The sequence below is a fragment of the Chlorocebus sabaeus genome, chromosome 17 (assembly GCF_047675955.1).
Source record: "Chlorocebus sabaeus isolate Y175 chromosome 17, mChlSab1.0.hap1, whole genome shotgun sequence".
In the NCBI taxonomy this organism is placed as follows: domain Eukaryota; kingdom Metazoa; phylum Chordata; class Mammalia; order Primates; family Cercopithecidae; genus Chlorocebus; species Chlorocebus sabaeus.
The window spans coordinates 39709421-39722772 of NC_132920.1; the positions used below are offsets into that span (position 1 = coordinate 39709421).

At 38.4% G+C, this 13352-nt stretch overlaps 1 protein-coding gene across 2 annotated transcripts in view; it reads right to left on the reverse strand.

Moving 5' to 3' along the window:
• KIF6 (kinesin family member 6) overlaps positions 1-13352 on the reverse strand; it is a 392212-nt gene that overhangs the window by 214582 nt on the left and 164278 nt on the right. The gene's annotated exons all lie outside the window — the stretch shown is intronic.

The following is a 13352-nucleotide window of genomic DNA, read 5'->3' on the forward strand; positions in this document are numbered from 1 at the left end:
CTCCCTCCTCCTCCATCTTTCTCCATCTGCCAAGACCATGGTCACACCTACAACCTGGATGAGTAAGGGTGTCTGTGACCTCTTTGATGTGTCTATTCTCAGCCTCTGACTGACAGGGACATGTCCTGTGTGGCTGGGACATAGACTGTCTGACCTAGAGGCTGCCTGGGGACAACCTCCACCCCATCACTACACAGCCTGAGAGCCACAGCCTCCTGACTTCCCCCAGCCGCCCTCACTGCACGGTTCTGGCCACAAATCCCACTCCTGCACCAGCACCTGTACTGTCTTAGAGAGCAGAGGAAAGCTCAGCCCCCTGCACCACGGAGCCAAAGTGTTTGCCTCTCCTTTTCTAGGGCTTTCCCCACCTCATGTCCTCCTGGAGTCCTCCCCAGGCCCAGTTTGTCTGACACCTAGTGGCACAGAACCTAGGACCCACATTCCACCTCCCAGGGCAGCTCGTCCAGCCCAATACCCTGCTCCAGCCATGCCCCTCCCCCTGTACCCAGATGGCAGGGGAACTGGATGCTGGCCAGCATCACCCCAGCCTCTTTTGCTGCCCCCCATCCTCTGGCCTTACGGCTCCTCCTGGACCTCTCGTGTATGCCACTCTACTGGGCCCTCAGCCCCGTGTACCTGTAGTGGGTAGAAGTAGGGGTGGGGGAGGGTGCTAACAGAATGGAACAGAGGTCTCTAGCTAGGACTCTGGGTGGCTCAGTCCCTGAGGATTGGCCTAACCTCTCACTGTCCCATAGCCTCACACTTATTTCCACTTATTCATTTACCTTTATTTAGAGTCATTTGCAGAGAGTTAGAAAGATTGACAGTAATGAGGACGGGTGCAGTGGCTCATACCTGTAATCCCAGCACTTTGGGAGGCCGAGGCAGGTGGATCATTTGAGGTCAGGAGTTCGAGACCAGCCTGGCCAACATGGTGAAACCCCGTCTCTACTAAAAATACAAAAATTAGCCGGGTGGTAGGGGTGCACACCTGTAATCCCAGCTACTTGGGAAGCTGAGGCAGGAGAATCACCTGAGCCTGGGAGGCAGAGATTGCCGTCAGCCAAGATCACCCCACTGCAAGATCACCTCCAGCCTGGGAGACAGAGTGAGACCCTGTCTCAAAAAAAAAAAAAAAAAAAAGATTTATAGTAATGAATGAATTATGATTTATAGAATTATGATTTATAGATTTATAGTAATGAATGAATTATGAATTCTTATATAAAGATTATTTTTATACTTTCTGCAGCAAAAGGAAATTGTAATATTTGTACATGTCCAAGTGGGTAAAGATCATGCCTACGGCTAAAAAACAAGAGAGAAGAAAATTAGATAAATTAATCAATCCATAGATACTAATAACTCCCTCTTTAAATTCTACATGTATTTTTTTGAAATTCTTGTTTTCTGTAGGCAAACACTATGTTGATTGTGTTTAATGTTAACACGAGTACACTTGTCTACACAAGTCTATAATAAATAAGAAATTGACTTACAGGAAAGAGAATGGTGGTGGGGTGGGAGTGGAGAAGGGAGTCAGTGAGCAGGAGATCTAGAGGCAGGAAAATGTGGAAGATAAGCCACATTCAGGAAGGGAGCAATGACAGTCTACAGAAACAAGGTTTTAGAAAATAGAAGAGGCCTATCATCATGATGAAGGCTGAACGAGCTGTGAAAGAGAAGTTAAACTGGCTTCAAAGCTGACAAAAGGTAGCGGAGAGATAGCTACCTAGGGAAAGGACTGGGAAAAGAGGCGAATCTGAGACTGTCGAGAAGCCACCAAGGCAGTCCCTCTGACCAGAACAGGGGCCGGAGATCAAGTCTGAGGATCAAGGAATGAGAGGCAAGATGGCAGGTGGGAGAACAAGGTTAGGAAGGTGGGAAGGAGTGGAGAGAAAGGCCTCAAGTGGATAAAACTAGACACCTTTGGGAAAGAAGTTTATTGGGAAATTTGGGAGAATAAGGGCCAGCTGGGAGATGGGCTGGCCCTATCAAAGTTATTTCTCTCCATGGTTAAAGTTTCCAAACTATGGAGTTTCCTGACAGTTCATTAATTTGATGGAGTAGTGGAAGCTTTACCCATCCTTTGCTCCAAATCTCTGAATTTTTTTTTCTATGGTTCTGTCTTCTATGAAATTAAATTTGTAGACAACATTGAAGTTTAGAAATATACATTTTTTTCAGCTGGTTCCTTTGAAATTTTAAATAACAGCCTTGGTTTATATATGAAAATGCAGAACATACATATATATGTGCATATACATTTGCATATATGTATATGATTATATACATAGATATAAAATTAACAGAAAACTTGTAAAAGTTTTAAAAGACATATTAAAAGGATTTTGTTATGTAAAAATGCAAAGTAAATCCTTGAGGGTATGTTTCCATTTGATAAAAAATAATTTATTTTATCCTGTCATATGGAAAACAGCACATAGCTGTTTGGAAACGTGTTCATGTAATATTAAATCTAAAGCAAGTGTATGTAAATTGAGTCATACATTATCATTGAGTTCTGCATTAATTGAAGATGGGTTTACAAGGTAAAGACAGATCTTAGGATGCAATAACATCATGATAAAAAGTATTGAAAACTTAAGTGTTTAAAAGGAAATGACCATGAAATTGTTAAAACAATGATGCAGGACCTACATAAAGGAAAAGTGCAAATTTAGAGAGCGAATAAAGAGGACAAGGACACATTGAGTTTTAGTATGTTCCTGAATGGAATCTCTCCTTTAATTTAACAATAAAAAGTAAACCTAATAGAAGTCCCATTGCAATTTTTTTTTCCAGAAAAAAATGCCTATACAGAGACAACTCACAAAATTCTGTATACATTTTTTGGATGGAGGAGTCTACAAATCCTCAAAAGTCAATAAATGGATGTTTGTATAGAAAGCCCATAGAACTTCTGTTGGAGATGTACACAGATATAGATACAGAAAGATGTCACAATTAAATGAAAAACACAAGTTAAAAAACAGCAAATAAAGGATGAGTCCATTTTTATTAAAATATATATTTATATGTATTCATTAAAAATTTTGAAGGATTACAACCAGTAATAATACTTATCTTTGAGTGGTGAAATCACAAGTGATTTCTATCCCCCCGCCTTTTTTTTGCCAATGATCACTTTTGTACAATGAATGCAAACTGTTTACAAAATAAAAATTTATAAAACTCTCACAACTCTCAGAGCAAAATTTTAAAAACTCAAAAGGTAAAATTCTAAAATATATTATGTATTATAAAAATATATAATTTATAACTATTCAAGTTACTTTACTTAAGCTACAGGAGACAGATATACCATACTTGCTGTTAGGTTCTTGAAATGAACTCCACAGTGAAAACCCAAAGCTGTTCCTTCTGTTGCTTCCAGACGGGTTTGATTTGTTGATATGATCTAATTACTTATTTTATGGTCCTGCTTACAGTGGTTGGTGACTATTTCTGCGTTTGTTTATCCATCCTTTGTGCAGGCTATCAGGAACCAGGTGTTAGGCATTGATGTAATTTATTATTTCCATAAGTGCACATTTTCACACTGTGGGTTTTCTTTAAGTGGTAGAACCCATATAAAACTGTAATTAGAATAAACATTTGTTTCAGGAAGTCTTAAAAATATCCAGCTCTACACATACAAAAAGTTTTTCTGTGAAAAGCATACTGGGGAAAGCAAGGGAGAAATACAAATATTCTCGGTTGTGACCAAGGGTTCCATTCTTTGTTTTACAGAATTTCCTGGAGCTTACAAAACCCAAAGAGCAAGGAACATTAACACTGAGAAAGCATTAAATAACGGGAAGAATAAAACGGTATGTTCGTGTTTTCACACTCAAAACTTTCTAATTTAGACGCAAGTACTTGGACTTCTGATGAAAGAGCTGTCTCGGCCAAAAGAATCCAACATATCAGCCATAGTCCAACAAATGGAATTGCCATTTACGCCTCATCCTTTTTAAATTTGCTTTCGCTATTCATTCATTTGGTCTATTAGAAGCCAAAACACTTAAACTTTAGGAGAATAAAATAATCATTAAAATACAGAAACAGCCCTGAGATGGAGACAGGCCTTTTTAATCATATGAGATAACTATTTCTTAAGAACTCAAATGCTTCCATAAACTACCCAAGGATAATTAATACAAGCTGTAGACCATGCTTTTAGTTTTGGTTTTAATATCTTCAAAATGTAGTGTCAGGACCAAAAACACTTTGTACCAAAGTGGAGAAATTTCATCTGTAGTGAATTATATTTCATGAATGATTTCAGAGATCTGATTTCTTATAAAATGCAAGAGAGTCATTAATGACCTCTGGGATATTTAATCCACAAAGTTTAGGTTATTGCTTTATAGACAGCCATTATTAGAAGCTGGTAAGAAGGTGCTTAGGAGTCAAGAGATATGAATTCAGGACTAAGTTAGCAGATCATCTGTCAAAAAATTCTTTTTTTAAACTGCCCAATCACTTGGGCCTCTCCTCTTCAGGTGGAGTGAATTAATCATTTGGTAAATACTGATCATGACGAAGGATGTTTCTCAATTCTCAACCCCTGGGACATTTTAGAAAAGGACCCTATTTGAATTACATGGCTTCTGCAACATGTCCCTACGATGACTGTTTTCCACAGAGAACACAGAAAAAGCGCTTCCTCAGCCCACATTAGCAGCAAACAAAATGAGCTGCGATGGCCAGGTAGGGATTGCAAAGATGAATTAAATTTGCTTAAATTAAATATAGGGCGAGTCTAACAAGACCGGGAATAAAAAATCCATAATATGCTATCTCATCTACATTTATTCAGTGTTTATTGACTGCCTATTGTCAACCAGGTGTTGGGTATATAAATATGAATAAAACACATCCAAGTTTATCCACCTTAACTTCCCTTGGATTTTGGTCTTTGAAAATCTCTGAGGTTGTGTTAAGTGGTACTTTAAAAAAAAAAAAAAAAAAGGTGTAACTGCAAATATCAACTAATTGTTTTTAAGGCAAAACTATTCATCTAATTATGCAAATAAAAATATAAACTCTGATCACATAAAACAAAGTTAAAATAGCATTGCAAATATTGCATCAGACATATTTATACAAAAAATTATTTGTTGTTTACTTGAAATTCAGATTGAACAGGGCATCTTGTATTTTTAGTTGCTAAATCTGGCCACCCTAAGCTGAAAGCCAGAAAGCCTGCAGGCATTCCATCTTTGAGCAGACCGGTGGGGTGCTCACTGCTGGGGTGTGTGGACCCAGGCATGCAGAAGGGCCTCGACAACTGCTCTCAGTCAATAACTCATTCACTAGTAATCAGTTGAAGCTAGGCCCAGTGCTGCTGCTCTTTTCTGAAAGGATAAAACATACTGCAAGCATTGCCCACAGCATCTAAATGTTTCCCCACTAATAATATACTCCATTTTCAATTGATTTTAAAGCTAATAATTCAGAGAGCTATAAAACTGTTTAGAACCCTTAGGGGGCCAGAATTTGTGAAGACTGATTTTCTCAGGCAAGAATCCAACTTGATGGAAATCTTTGTAAGTCACATCACTTCTCTGTATCTGTTTACACATCTTTAAAATAAGGAAGCCAGACTTACGGCTTTGCTCATATTGATTCCTCCATCTGAAATGTTCTCCCTGTCCAGCTTTGCTTTTCTAAATCTTGTCTTGATTCACGAGTCTGCTAAAAGTCATCCCTGATATTTCCAGTCAAAAGTAATTTCTATTCCCTGCAATTACCTTGGCACTTCCCTTGTGACAGGTAGAATTTTGACTTTATATTATAGATAGTCACATACTTGTCTCACTTACAAGACTGGAGGTCTCTGAAGCCAGAATCTGTCATTAATTCATCTTTGCAACCCCACCCTTCCATCCCAGCTCACTTTGTTTGCTGCCAATGTTGTGGGCTAAGGAAGTAGCTTTTCTGTGTTCTCTGTGGAAAACAGCCTTTTAGTGGTATTTTGCAGAAGTCATTGGCTGAGCATTTTCTGATTCAAGACAGACTCTCTGAAATTTTGTGCTTTGTACTAATCTAAGCAGTAGCAAACAGGAGTAGAAATAGCTAAAGCAATGAAAATACTGTTGCATACACTCCTGAGATTGTGTAATTGCAGTAGGAAGGCTCTGCATTATGAAAGGCTGATTGGGGGCACTTACGGACTACACAGATAATCTACCTTTGCAATATAAGCAAGGATCAGCATTCAAATGAGAAAGCATGGCCAGTATGAGTGCAGAGCATGCACCTGAGTCAGAAAAGGCAGAACCAGACCATGAAAGAAAAAGTACCTAAGCAAGAGTCACAAGAAACGCTACACTAGTAGAGAATTGGCAGCTAAAACTAGTCCTACACACTGAATTATTACAAATCTAGCTTGTATTGAATATTTATGAAAGTGAGTTTATGTCATAAAGTGCTTTTCAAGAAAAGAAAACTGAGAATGTTAAAAGGAGAATATTAAACTCAAACCTTTTTTTTTTGAGGTGGCGTCTCACTCCCTCACCCAGGCTGGAGTGCAGTGGTATGATCTCAGCTCACTGCAACTTCCGCCTCCTGGGTTCAAGAGATTCTCCTGCCTCAGCCTCCTGAGTAGCTGGGATTACAAGCGCACATCACCACGCCTGGTTAATTTTTTTTTGCATTTTCAGTAGAGACAGGGTTTCACCACGTTGGCCAAGCTGTTCTTGAACTCCTGACTGCAAGTGATCTACCTGCCTTGGCCTCCCAAAGTGCTGTGATTACGGGTGTGAGCCACTGCACCCGGCCAACTCAAACCTTTTATGTACAAACATTGTGAAACGTTTACTTTCCTAACTCAGCAAGGAAACATGATGCTTTGGAGTCTCAAAGCATCCCAGTTCAGCCAAGAAAGTTTTGGAAATGTGCCTAGGGAAGCCATGGGCAGGACAGGGTTACCCAGGAAGTCCCCAAAGAGGAACCTGTGTTTATAAGGTTTGGCATGAAGTGATCTCAGGGCTTCTTACCAGCCATCTGAGCTTCTAGTTGTGTCACTGCTCAGTGGAAGCCGCGTGAGTAACGTTTCTGTGAAGTAAGTGATACTGACTGAAACGAGAAGTCCCCTATGTATCTGCTATTCTTCTTTCGCTGATGACAATGAACGATGAAGCAACAAACTTTGGGAAAGTCAGACACTTGACCCAAAGGGTGGCTAATAAGAAAAATTAGGCTCTGTCCTGTGTTTCTTAGTAACAACCTCATAGGTTAGTGGCCCCATGATTACTTGAACTGTGAGGAATTTCATTACTGGCATGAACTCATGAGTTTTATCAGCTGTGGTTACTTCTACATAAACTGTCTGATATTAAAACAAGCACTGGTTAATATACTTCTAACACACCAAAAATGAGTCAAAGACAGTGGGTGGATATTTACTTTATGCACCTATTCTCTGTCTTAGTAGAAGTAAGTCTTTAGAATGAAAAGGGTGATACGTTTCTCTACCAGAGGAGACAAGAGTCCTTTTCTTGCCTCCTATTGGATTTCCCAGAAAATATCATTTCTATATGACATACTCAGAATGAGGGAACAACAGTGAAGAAAATCCAGCATTCCAGACAGACCTTAGTTTCTGATACTGAACAACACCTGCCAATTCTAGAATACCGCTTGCATTTTACCACATAAACTCCTTAGAAGGATTTAAATTTAAGTTACCACTGTAAACCTCACACCTTTATGGCTCAGGAGTCACAAAAAAGCAGATTTGGAGACAGACCAAACAGGATTCAAATTCTGACTATGCATCTAGTTAGCTGAATGTTATTTGCCTCATGAAGTTACTGGGAAAATTATATTAGACTATGTATATAAAATGTCTAATATAAAATGTCTAATCCAATGCCTACTGGCAAACGCTCAATAAACGGCATTTATTTATACCATAATTATTAACATTTGCTGAATGATTTGATTATAACATGAAAAACATTATGAGGTAGAGAATATTTCATGTCTGTGCTTTAATATAATTTTAAATATCTTTATTTTGCCTGACCATAAAGTAATGCATGTTCATTGCAAGAAGTTTAGAAAATAGAGAAGACAGGCTGGGCGCAGTGGCTTACACCTGTTGTAATCGTAGCACTTTGGGAGCGCAAGGTGGGTGGATCACTTGAGGTCAGGAGTTTGAGACCAGCCTGGCCAATATGGTGAAACCCCATCTCTACCAAAAATACAAAAATAAGCCAGGTGCAGTGGCGCACACCTGTAGTCCCTGCTACTAGGAAGGCTGAGGCAGAAGAATCGCTTGAACCCAGGAAGTGGAAGTTTCAGTGAGATTGCGCCACTGCACTCCAGCCTGGGTGATCGAGTGAGGCCCTGCTACAAAAAGAAGAAAAGAAAAGAAAATTTAGAGGACAAAAGATTACTCCATCCTGGAACCCAGAGATAATACTGTAAACTTTTGGTGTTTATCTTTCCAGACTTGTTTGCAAACACACATACACACATATATTTATCATCTATGTACATAGCATATACATACATGTGTATTTTTCATCACAAAAGTGAGATCATAATGTAATATTTTATAAAACTAACAGTATAGTTTGGACATATTCCCAGATCAATATGTAGATACATGTGTATATACTTAGATAAACATGCATATTATTTATATATGTATGTCTTCATTGACATGGATAACGGTCGCATTATGTTCCATAAATGTGCCATAACCCAATTCTCTATTATACATGGTTTGTGACAAATATCTTTGTGCCTGTGTCCTTAGGGACAAATTTCTAGGAGTAAAATTGCTGGACCTGAAAGCAAACCCAGTGAAAGAGTTTGTGTAAATGCTTTTCAGGGCTGCCTAGTAAGTGGTAACATGCTAAAAATTTTATATAGGACTTGCCCCAGGCCTCAGAAACAGGCTTCCCTGTCTGTCACTGTCCCATTCACTCCACTAGCTGTGTAAGAGCTCATCATACCCTCACCAACTCAGGGTATCATCACATTTTTCATTTTTACCAATAAGATTGGCCAAAAATTGCACCTCATTTTAATTTGCATTTCTTTGATAATTAACCAGCTGTTTCTTGATGGTTGCTTGCTTTCTCCAAACTTATAGGAAAAGTTAGACTATCAGGGAACACAAGAAAAAGTGACATGCAGGAAAAAGAGGAAACATGTGGCTGCAAATTTCAATTTGGGGCTTCAGACTAAATAGAAAAGCAAGTATACAGTCCTGTACTCTGCCCAACACATGCTAGTTGACTGATCTAGAAAGCACACTGATGAGCAAAGCAGGTGAGAAGCTCTTATAGTAGGAGGTGGGCTCATGAAAAAGAAGGGGAAATCTGATTTCTCCAGGAAATTGTGGAAATGATACAACAAGCAGTAGCTACCTTGATTGTAATAATGACAAAGTTTTGAGGATGTGGCAAAAGTCATAAGTATGCTCAGTTAATGATAAACACAGAGGGAACCACTGGGGAAATTGGGTTTGAAGGATGGGAATGAGAATAAAGAGTACTTTGAGGAATAGAGCAGAAAAATATGCAGTCTTAAGTAATCACTGAGTTTAGCTTCTTAGAGTTAGGTTTCTAGAACTAGGACAAATTATTTGCTAGGCCAATCAGGGCAGGCTGAGACCAGTCCTTGGGCTGTCTTGGGGAATGTTTGTCTTTTTGCCTATAAGGATATAAAGGCAGGCAATACAGCCAAGTTTCTACAAAAGAGCCTGTGAACACCAGAGGGGAAGGTGAACGCTCAAGCCAGGGTTAATATGAAGAGGACATGAGGGATAGTTTCATGAGGTATCTTATATTTTATCTTGGTGTGCTTTTGCTGTAAGTTGGATGTATACTGTGAACACAAATTCATGTGCTACTTGGAGTCAATGCTCCGTTACGTTGTGCCCAACTAGAAGGCTCTGCCAAACTACCATTTTTTAATAGGTGTAAAATTTAAAAGAAGTAGAATTTATCCCAATGCTTAGCTGAATAGGAAGATAATACCATTTCACAGACCAATGAATAACACGAATTATTCTTGTTCCATTTGGAAGCATTGTCTACTTTATCAGCACTAGGAAATCCTACACTGGGGTTCCTTAACAAAATGAAAACTTTGGATTTTTCTTACAAGTTCTCAGATCTTTATCTGAATGTCAGAGGGACAAGTATCCACAGTGTACAGAGAAGAGAGCTAAAAAATAAAAGCAAAAATGTCTAATTCTAGACTTGGTGGCAGTTATGAGAGGATAGGTTTGCTTTGACATTGCCTGTGGACAATTCTTGAAACATGTCGTTTATTTTCATTTTATTTTTTAAAACTTGATCTATACAGACAGTTATTTGGATAATTTTCTTTCATTAAGTTCTTTGTGCTCCTGATCTTTACTGCTCATTTTTTATACAGTCATTTACTTGTCTTAATTTTAATTTTAATTTTTTTTAATAGCAGATGCCATGCTTACTCATATGGTTTTTCTAGGTAGGCACCAGGCTTTGTGATGCTTCTGCTTCTTTGACAGCTCTAACAAAGTACTGCTGGTGCTCAATAGTCCTCAGGGACTGATAATTAAGGCCCCAGGACAGATCCAAATCTCCATTTTTCACAAGCCCAAGGAATCAAATAGGAGGAGAAATCTCAATACCTCCTCTTCCAAGTCTCAGGGTATGAACCTAAGACAAACTGTTCTCTCTGAAATCTCTTTAGCCTACAGGTTTGTAAGCAAATGAGATAAATGAGAAGATACACCCAAAGGTTAAGTTCTTCACTCATACAAAAATTTGACACCACCTCTACCTCAAAACGAAGGAAAACGAAACAAGCAAACAAACGAAATTCTTCTCAGTATCAACAATAACAACAAATCTCAATTCATCTTGTCCATTTATAAGACTGTGTGATATTCACAATTTCATAAAACATTTGAGTATTTTTAGTACAACTATTATACAGATGTTGAAATGCTAAATTCAGAAAATGGAAAACAGGAGGTTTCGTTGACATGTCCAGTTTTGAAAGAACAGAGAGTTCAAAATAAACACAACTAGGCAGCGCCTGAAAGAAGCATTAAGGTACTAAAATAAAGTATGCCTGCTGAACTTCTACAGGGAGATGCAGAGAATCCCAACTGGCATGAATCCTGAAGAAGAGGGTAAAAGAGAAAACAGGGGCCTGGATTCCACATCTCGACGTTGGACATAACATTTACAAGTCCCCTGTAAAGTCATCTAGGGGGAAAAGTCTTTGCCAGCCTCACTCAAGCCCAAAGTGGCTGTCTGCCTTTCACTTCTGGCATGTTTCTCATGCACTCAGATATGAGTATGGGCATATACATGTGGCTTTCTTCTTCCTGTCTGTCTGTATCTTTTAGAAAGTCTACAATGAGTACATATTACTTGTCCACTTATATATATTACATCATATAAATATACAGACATTTGCAAAATTTTTAGAAAATCATCACTTTATTTTAAATAAAATGTAATGTTTATGCATCAGCTCTTTTTATGATTCAGGCCACTAATTTACTTTTGAATTTCCAAATATCTTAAAGGTTTTGGCAAACATCTCCTATTCAGGGAGTGTGTGGAACTCTGTTATGGTTAAGAGTGTGGACAGTAAGATGCAAAGCAAATAGCTCCAGTTTGGAAGCATTTTATGGACATACCATTCTGGCAATTTATAGTTTCTGTTTTGTTTAGCCTTTTAGATATACAGTCTTACATCAACTGTCTAAGAAAAGCACCACTTTGAAATGACTAACAATATACAATATTACAGTCCAAATATACAAAAATAATACAAATATTAATGATGAAAATAATTTGAAGATTCCAGAAGCAGATGTAATTTAGATCTCAAAACTAACTACATATACTGCACAATAAGTTGGTATATGCCAAGGGAGAAACATTTGTTTTTAATTAGCTGTGAAATTTAGAATAAAAGTAGAGTAAGAAAAACATTTTTTTTCCGAGGTTCATTAATTAAATGAAACAATTTTTTTTCTGTCACTTGGAGGTGTAAAATCAGCAAGTGACATTAATTCTTTTAAGAATGACCTTTAATTTTCTGTAGAAATTTTAGTAAATACAGCCAGGTAAAAATAACCAAAAAAAAAAAAAAAAAATCACTTGTAATCCCAGTAACAATTTTATGGTTTTTTCTTCTGGCACTTTTTCTTCCTGTGTGCATGCATGAGTGTATGCTCTAAAGAGAGACATTAAAACATGATATGCTTCTTTGTTTTCCAGTAGAGAAACTTGAAAAGACATCTATAAATGAAATAGATTCTTCAGCAACAATAAAAATTGTATCAAGGAATCGTAGTAATAGTAACAGGTAACAATGATGGGGCGCTTGTGGGCCAGGCATTGTGTTCAGTACATAACACGAATTATCCTGTCAATCCTCCTAAGAGCCTTATGATGTGGGTGCCATTACTACTCTCACACAAAAGATGAGTAACAGATGCATGGAGATGATATAATTGCTCATGCATGATGAAAAGATTGAGGACTACAGAATAGGCATGACCATCTTAAGATAGCTAGTCTCCTTAGACTAGGAGAGTCAAGATAAGAATTCAAGCCTCTTAACTCTAAGTCCATCTATATAAAAGTTCCCTGCCTGATCTTAGTGACTAAACAGCTCAGAAAATACTTGTGGCAAAATTCTGAATATTTCCAGCAATTCCTCAGTCATTCATCCTCAAGAGCTGAAATCCACAAGGCCTAGCCCCCAGTGGATACCAAATCAATGATACAGAAGTGATTTCTATCAACAGAGGCTGGTCCTGGGGACCCCGAGTAGAGAGCCATGTGATTTGAAATGAACAGTTCATGAAAGAAGCCACAGGGGACCTGAGGGCCAGGCAGAGTATTCACTAATTCATGCAACAAATATTTACTGAGACACCATGTGCCAGGTACTGCTTTAGGTTCTGGGGCAGGCACCGTGGTGAACAACTTAGACAAAGTCCCAGTCCTCATCCAGTGAAGCAAGGAGAGATTGACAAAGGACAATGAAACATATTCCTGCTGCTATAAAGGAAAATAACTCTGTATACAAAGGGTAACAAGTGACAGGGGAAGGTATATTCTAGATAAAGTGGCCCAGGAAGGTCTTTCTGATATGTGACATTTGAGCAAGGAAGTGAGGAGGGCATTTTCAGAGAGAAATGGTGAGGAGACTAGAATGAAAGAGATGTTTGCAGGGAATGAGGTCTTAGCAGTTGACACAAGTTAGGCCATCTGGGGCCTTTGCAATTGGGGCCTGGGTCATGGGAGGGGTTCTGAATAGTGAGGTGTAGTTAATATCATTTGAACAGTTTCATCCATAATTACAAGAAA